We start from the raw sequence: 8,746 nt of genomic DNA, 5'->3' as shown, positions 1-8,746 counted from the left end.
TTTGTAGATCAGCAGAGTACAAAAAGAAGAATGCAGAACCAACTCTGATAATGTGGTGAAAAAAGACGTCCCACTTCCAAGACTATAATTTATCTCAAAACTAGGGTGGATCCCTGATGTTTCAATTTGACCCCCTCCATCTTCAAGTCATCTCTGCCCCCAATTAATGAGTCTTTTTTACATGGAAGGATCTTTGCAAATTAGGTCTACTACTTTACTTTGTCTAAAAACGTTCACAAAACTATAGTGTTTTTATCAAAAATGTTATTTAGGCTACTAAAAAAGCATGATGAAAAGGATTTCCGCTTAAGAGAAAGCAATATGCGGCATAATTAATGAACCTGACTTTGTCAAACACAAAACACTTTTCATTTCGCGAGCCACATCCTTCAGTTGGCAACCTGACAGTTAAACTCTGATGGATACAAACGTAATGATGTAGAGCTTCAAATATTAATCACCAAGTAATCTTGCTTCAAAGCTTAATCTGGGATTAAGGTGCTACTGTGTGACAGCTATGCATGACTTTATGCAAAGACAGCTGCTTAGCAGGTGCTTGTAAGGAAGATTTCTACTCGTGAATATGTTTGTTTGGTTTTGTTAATCATAGGGATCTTTCTGACCATTATATGCAATTTAAAAAGTTAGAACAAAAGAAAAACATAATTGTACACATTTCATTTAAAATGTAGCATAACTTAATCTCCTGTCTGAGAGATTCTTACGGTGGATCATCAAATTCCTCTGTAAAATAGGTTATACTCTCCAAACCAAACATCTCTTTTCCTGATATCCAGTTATCACTGGTATGTGCATAATCTTTTTGGTGAAAAACATTCATTTTAAAAACAGCCAGATATTTTTTTTGGGGGAAAATCCTAACTGTGTATGTAAAGCAAATTTGGATTATTTTTTTTTGTTTTAGCAACGATTTAGAGAAAACACAACACAAGTTAAAAGTCTCCTTCGCCTTCAGAGAAGGTTTCATGCATGGTTTCCTCAGTTGTCAATGAATATAACAATTACGTTTCTTGATGTGTGAAAACTATAACCAAGTGAGAACACACAAATCGAGATGCATTGGGAGGTGGATGATTGGGCAGTCGAAATCTTACAGCTAATATTCATAAATGGAAGAGCCCTCTTCTCTTTCGCTAATGTTCTTCACTTGGACATCAGGTTTAATTGTTTACAGCAGTAAGTGCATATTCAGCTTGTTCACCTGCAGGTGACAGAGAGATTATAACAAAGCCTAAATTCTGCGTGTTTATCAGCACCAAAATCTGTAAACAGCAACAGTCAGGACCATTTACAAAGATTGGCTAATGAAGTTCTCAATTAAGGAGAGATTAGTGGAAAGACATTACTAATCAAGGTGTCATTTGATTTTTAACATGGTGGCACACAATTTTTTTGTAGCTTCTTTTTCTTCCAAATGAGCAGGGAGACACAGTGGCATAGGAAACCAATGTTTCCTTCTCTAAGCCTTTGATTTGTTCACACTGCAAGTCAGGTTTCCACGGAAAAATCTAATTTACCAAGTAACTGAAGTGAGACTCATATTTCGTGGCAATGACCCTGTAATCGAACATCAGAATACGGAATGCATAAATCTGAAACTGAAACTGAGCCTAGACCCACTGTACTTTCTGATTAGTTTGAAGAATAATTATCTGATAACTTGGAGGTACCTGTATGGATATTTCATCATCAGGTAGTCTGTTGAACAGACGGTAGACAAAATCTATCTAATTTACTTATACTTAAATTCAGGAAACATGAATTTTTCAGTACTCCACCATGAATTGCAAAAAGTGACAGCAGTTTTATACAGGTTTTCCCACTGCTTACACTTGCATTTCGCCCATTCATTTCTGACATTGGCACACAGCATGAGGGGCTCTCGCCAACCAAGAAGATCAGCAGGGTAGCAGTCAGTTTTCAGAACCCTTTTCTTGATTGAGTGCAAACGAGTAAGAAAATAACACTGAAGGGCAATTCAAATCAGCGACACCAAACACATGTCAGAATATGTGCCACTGATATTTTCTAACAAATAAACCTTAGCCAGCCACAAATGGTCTCTGCCATGATCCTTGGCATGGCGGCCAGCTATTTTTGTCTGAGCCAACAATTCAGAAGTATTACACTTTTGATAAGACTATACAAAGCAGAAATCAGGCACACTTCGAGCAGTTTAGAAGCAGTTAATCATTTAATGTGGGTTCAATAACTGATCCCAACTCCCAAAGTGCACTGCTCTACATAAGTTGAAACTTTGTAGCTGGTGTTGTATTAGGAACACATATTCTTGCTAGAACTTATTGATCTTTAAAATATTTAACCTGCGGTGATATCCACTGTTTAATATAGGAAATATAGAGAGGATGCCTCAAGAGAAAGCATAAAATCGAGGGGGAGTTCTACATGTACACATTTTCCTGAGACATCGGCACATGAAGTTGTACTTGAGGTTTGACGTCTGATTTATCTCCCACTTATTTGAAGGCACCAAAATTCTATGGAGAACAATGATGCAATTTTCTTTTTACACGTGTTTCAGTACAGACATAAAACTGAAAATAAATTATTACGTCTTTGCAACCACAACAGTAGACCCGTTTTGTTTGTTCCCATGAGTCTCAACTTGCCCTGATAATGTTACTAATAAACATTAAGTGGTTAAAAAAAGACAGAAGACATGAAACACACTATCAAGACACAAACTGCAGTTGTTTTGAGAGAATATTTGCCATGCTCATTATGTGACTCAAGTGTATTTCATGGGATAATAATGGCAATAGTTTTTTGTTTGAAATTCTGCCCATAATTTGGATTTGTTTTTTTCTTCAGACAGAGAAGTTAGTCTGGTGGACAAAAAGAAAAACTGAAAGACAATCAGACGTGGCAAGGTTGGCAATAGCACCCTTGATGCCACCCTATTGTCTTATTCAAGTAGAGAATAATAAAGGTACTGTCTTGTTAAAGATGTGGGTTTTGTGAAGTACCTGTCAGAACTGCTCAGTGGTAATAAAAGAAAGGACATGATCAGCAGCAAAACTCCTGCAGTCTGCAGGGCTTTAAACACTGCTTAATAGGGACTAAGGGGCTCAGTATATGGCAGGAAGATTACACAATCACTAGCAGCCTTAGCCATTGATAAAAGACAGAATGGATGCGTTCTTTCAGGTTGTTTCTACCGGATTAGACCAAACCATGTTTTGTGTTTTGGAATAAACCTGGTTTATTCTCTGCGAACCAGAGAGATCTGCTATTTGTGCTAACACGCAACTAAACAAGGGCTTTTAATGAAAGTTAGCAGTTGGTGAGAGTGTGTTCTTTGGTGCATATTAAGTTCTCTGTTTGAAGTTTTTTTTCTTTTCTTATCTGGGTTAAACTACAGTTGTGATCTGTGTTAAATTTGTAGAGTCTTTCCCCCCCAATAGATCCTGCTATGTTATGTTCTCCCTTTTCTATTTCCCCGTTTATGTGAGTTGCCCGACTGCCTCGCGCCTCGATTTGATTTGCTCTAATGTTCTCTGACTTGCTTCCAATGCTTTTGGTTCATTATTTAGGGATTGACAAGTATATTTAACTTCACACCTGCCTCCATCAAGCTTGAGGCTTTTTTGAGTTTCTTTCAATGCTCAAAAAGCAAACCATTTAAAATTCTCCTTTGTTTTTCGTATGTTTAAAATAGAGACGTTTTGTAGACTAAAATATATGGACTGGACATTATATTTCTTAAGTTAAATCCAAAATGATGACTAAACTGTTGATGCTTTTGCCTTCATTTTTTTTTAAATTAGAGCTTTCTTTAAATTCTAGAATTTCACAGGTTGTACTGTGTTATGACTGTCTGGATTGTATGTGATAAAGCAAGACATTTTGCATTATAATTACTAGTATTTTTAAATTTATAGTTAGTTGATGTCCAGTGCCCACAAAAAGTGGAATACTTTCATTTCCAGTGATGGTAAACTAGAAGTGCTGCCTCTCAGAGTCCATCAGCTTGCAGCCTGCTCCTGATTCAGCTTGCACCAAAATGTAATGGCGAATGCAGGCCGAGTGCTCTTCTGCTCATCAGTCATGGCCTCGAGAAGCCTCATCCTGTCATCTTATTTGTGTGAAATGTTGTCAGGATTTACATATGAATTACATAGGCTATTTATTTTTTTATTTCACAATGACCTTTGACAAGCAATATAGAAATGAGCTCTAAGACATTTCAGCATAAATCCAGCAAATGGAATAGAGAGTGCTTTAGATTAAACTCTTTACCTTCATTCTTTTGTTTTTATAATGGTTCCATGACATTTGTTTGTTTGTTTGTTTGTTTTTTTGGTTTCCAGACAAAACTTCTCATGCATTAATTCCTCTTAAACAACACCAATGTTTTTCAATGAAAATCACAAAGGGAGGGTATTTCCACAGATTAAAGCTCTTTTCACAGTTCAATAGCCTCAATTTGCAAATATAAACTGGTTGGCATCCTGAAAACACCTAAAAATGTTTGTCCTTTCAGGCAAAAAGGAAGCTTGGTTAATTGAAAAAGCTAAAACACACAGAAAGCCTCCACAGGGGACTTTAAAAATACGACTAGATTGTCTATTAATTTTATAGAATATATGAGATGCACACAAGCTCCAGGATGTATTTTCCATTGGAGGCAAGACACGTGGTAAAATGAATTATGATGTCCTTACTTAACCTTGAGGTCTAACTTTTGTGCAGAATAAATCTCCATAAATATGTTTCCATGCTTCTCCATCTTTGATGAATACTTATATAATTAGTTTTTGCCATGGTCAAATAACCTTGATTTTACATCTATTTAAAGATTTTAGAACCTATAATATCAAATCTTTACAAAATATAACATTTTTAGCAAAGGATTCATTATTTATGGGCATAGATGAGCAGAAGTCTAATACATTTTTTTTTTTTTACCATTAGTGTGGGAACTTTAATACTTTTCATTAAAATAGTTTAAAGCCCATTAAAATACCTTTGTATAATCTTATACTAAAACATTGTTGTTCTGGTTTTGTAATCACTCAACATTCATAGAAGAGTATGCCAAAACATACACACTGAATGTGAAACTTGTTCACAGATGTATGGTTAAATCGAAGAATTGCCTCAAGTCTTTAAACCGTGAAGGAAACGGTTTAGGTCTAATTCTGATTCTAATGCCAAACTTCAATAAAAGGGCGACTTATGGGAGAGGGGAACTTCAGCCATCAGAACCACTTCAACTTATCCACTTTCACATCATCAGAACAGCTTCCAAGGAGAAAATAGAACAACTGAACTTTAGGTTTAGCTTTGGGTCTTTTACCTTTCACAGAAGCTGCAGAACTTTGGCAGGCAAGTGAACCTGAAATCAGCTTTCTGTCCTCACTTTTAGCTGAAGTTGGCATTCACAGCTGTCTGAATTAGCTGTTAGGTAAGGAGGAGGCAACCGGTTGATCTGACTTGCCAAGGGTTTTGATGTTTAGATGGATCACTCTTTGGATCAGATCAGGACAGGTTATTGGTGTGACAAATGAAAGAAACAGAAAAACCTACTTGTTTAAGCAGGTTGCGAAGGAACATAGTAGAATGCAGAAACAGATTTTCAGGGACTTTTCATAAGATTGGACTAATGGGAGGTGCTAAAGTGTTTTGCAATAAAATTTTAATTAGGTTTGATTCATCAAGTCAGTCCAAAGTTCAAAAGTGTGTTACTAATTCAGAAATTGCTTCTGACAGTTGATAACAAGCTGTAGACTACAATTCTGGTTTCTGGTAAGGGTCTGAAAACTCTTCACATAATTTGAAATGGAATTATTATTGTTATTATTTTTTTTGAAAGACCTTTATATAATTAAGTATACAACTCACATTAAATGGAAAACAGCATATTCACATTCAGTGCATAATGCAGTCTTCATTATTTCATGTTATGAATCACTGGTTTATTTAAAAAATGTCATAATCAAGATAAATAAGACTTTTTAATTGGAAAAAATATAGATTTTTTACAAGCACTGAGAAATAAAAAAAATGAGCATAACAACAAACAAAACATCCTTAGATCATCCTACCACCTGCAAGGATAAGAAGCTTGTTTTGACTTTGCTCTGAGGTTTGTAAATGCCTTTTGAGATGGCTTAAAAAAAACATTGTCAAAGTAAGTTAGGTTCATGTCCACGGACTGCACGCCTTCGTTATTTCCTTTTCCCCCTAGCATATCTGAGCAATTTTGAGTACAAAACATATTGTGTCTGCCTTATTGATAAAAAAATACATGAAAGACTATGATGATTGTGTGTATCTAAAGGACTAAACAAACCACATTTATGGCACAAAGCTATGCTTTAGTGCTGGTAAAGATTATATGGTTAGTCTTAAACATGACATTTTTTTTATTTTTTATTGTGAGTCTCTGCGTGGGGAGATCCGTCTCTTTAGAAAGCGCTACAGCTTGGACAGGACACACACTGTACTTTTAATTTAATCCCCCTACTTTCTGCTCATTTTCATACAGTTCAGGTCCCAGAGGGCTCTTGTCTACTTTAGCATTTATTTGGTTTGAAGATAAATCCATCTCAAACAGATTGCCATTTTGTCTCAGCAACAAGAAATATGTGTATGCATGTTAAAAATGGAAAATGTGATCTCCTCAGGGCTGCCATGTTCAGAGGAAACGATTTTGGATGCAAGTTTAAAAAGGCTTACTTTTCTCCTCTTTTACCAGTTCTGGAGTGCTTGTATAACACAGATGGATTTCAGATGGTGTATTGCTGTATATAAATACTGAGGTACGTTGAAGACTGGTGTGTTGAAAAGAATGAGTTAAAACCGCCTCATCGTAGGCCATATATTAATATTAACTACGGCTAGAGGAGCTGCTGAAAAACCATGAGTAAAGGATGTTTTGTTGGTTGTGGGATTTGAACTACTAGGAAAACAATATTCGTAATTAAGTCCAAGATGATTGTTTTTCATATCATGCCCACATAATCATACCCATGGCACAAAAAGAAAACAAAAAACATTTTCAAGCAGTTTTTCATAGACGCAAACAAACTCAAGGAAAAAGAAAACTTAATGTATTCTTCATCACTACTGCGGAATACATAATCATATGATGATTTAGCAAGGTACCATTTTTTTTTTTACTTGCATATAAAAAAATAAGGCCAACCACACTCAGCACAGACATGCAGCCTGATTGAGATGTTAAGACTGGCTTTATTCTGGGTACGAGTGATCTTGGGACAAGTGTATAGGGCATCTGAAAAGTATTCGCAATGCTTCACGTTTTCCAAATTTTTATGCTTCAGACTTATTCGAAATTGTGTTAAAGTAATCTCTTTAAATGAACACAGTGGACTCCATCAGTGGTAAATGGCTCATCTGCACAGGTCCGTTGTTCCAGCATTCACCCTCACAGTATTTAAACTCTTCTCCTACTCACATTCCTGGCTGGATCTTCCTGTTAATCCCATTTGTTCCTTGTTGCCCTCTGGTTGTGCTCCTCATGTTCCTGGTTCCTGTTTTGTTCCTGCTCCGTGTTCATTTGGCTATTTGTAAGTTTTGTTTCATCATATTTATTTTTCATTAAACCTCCACCATCCATTTGACATTTCTGCCTCTCTTTGCCTATTGATCCACTTCAACCTCCACACAACATGACAGAAAAAGTAGATTACAAAACATAAAAGTGGGACTTAAAAGTTGGATTAAAAATGTTTCCAGGAAAGTGCAGTATTTTTTTTTCTAAAATCAAAATCTTTTTCTTATTGCACTTTGCACAATGAAAATATTACTTTCTTGCATAGACTTATGATGACCCAAGTGAGACAATAAACAGCCGCTGGGCCGAAAGATTTCATGGTTATCATTAGATTTTGTGTTATAGTATACTTTAATGGTGATGTGTGTGCATACACAATTATTTCTGTAAATTATATTGGCCAACTGAAGATAAAATTATCACACTAGCAATATAAATGTGTGTACATTTATCTGCTTAAAAAGGAGACACAAACATTTGTCTGATTTAACCTTAGACAGTGAGAAAGTATGTGTGTGTGTGTTTTTATTGGCGTATGTAGATATGTGTTTTCACCTAAAGATAGAGGAACAGACTAAATTTGCTATCTCTATCTACATGCTAACCTCCATAAATAATACAAGCTTTTATCTGAGCAACAATAGACAGATGTTTTGTACTTGAGTTCAAAATTGTAAGAAAAAAAAACTTATCTATTACATATTTTGAAGTTTGAGTGGCAATTATGTATTTTAGTCCAGTGGAGATATAATTGTCTCTCTTTCTGTTTGAGGGGCAATGAAGAGAGGAGCAGCATTATTTCATCATAAAAACACAAAGTCAAGAGGCAGAAAACCACTTTGAAATGTAAAATTCAACAACAAAGAGAACAAAGATGATAACAAGAAAGATTATTTGAATACAAAATATGCAAATGATTCAAGTGCAAGTCACACAAAGACAATCACTTTGTCAACTCCATGCAATAATGTGAAGCAGTTCTCACAGAAAGAATCAGCTGTGTTCAAAATAATAGCAGTCCAACCTCACAAATTCTTACTGTTTTTCTGCATCACAAATAACTTATTTGTCGTCATAGTAGAGTAAAACATAATTAGCCTTGGCAAGCTTTCTGAATATCCGACTAATTTTAATGATCAATTTGAAGGATAATGTTCAAAACAATAGCAGTGCAGATTGCAA

The sequence above is a fragment of the Poecilia latipinna genome, unplaced genomic scaffold (genome assembly GCF_001443285.1).
Source record: "Poecilia latipinna isolate Pla-1442-1.1 unplaced genomic scaffold, P_latipinna-1.0 Scaffold918, whole genome shotgun sequence".
Classification (NCBI taxonomy): Eukaryota; Metazoa; Chordata; class Actinopteri; order Cyprinodontiformes; family Poeciliidae; genus Poecilia; species Poecilia latipinna.
Note: the sequence above shows the minus strand (reverse complement) of the source record.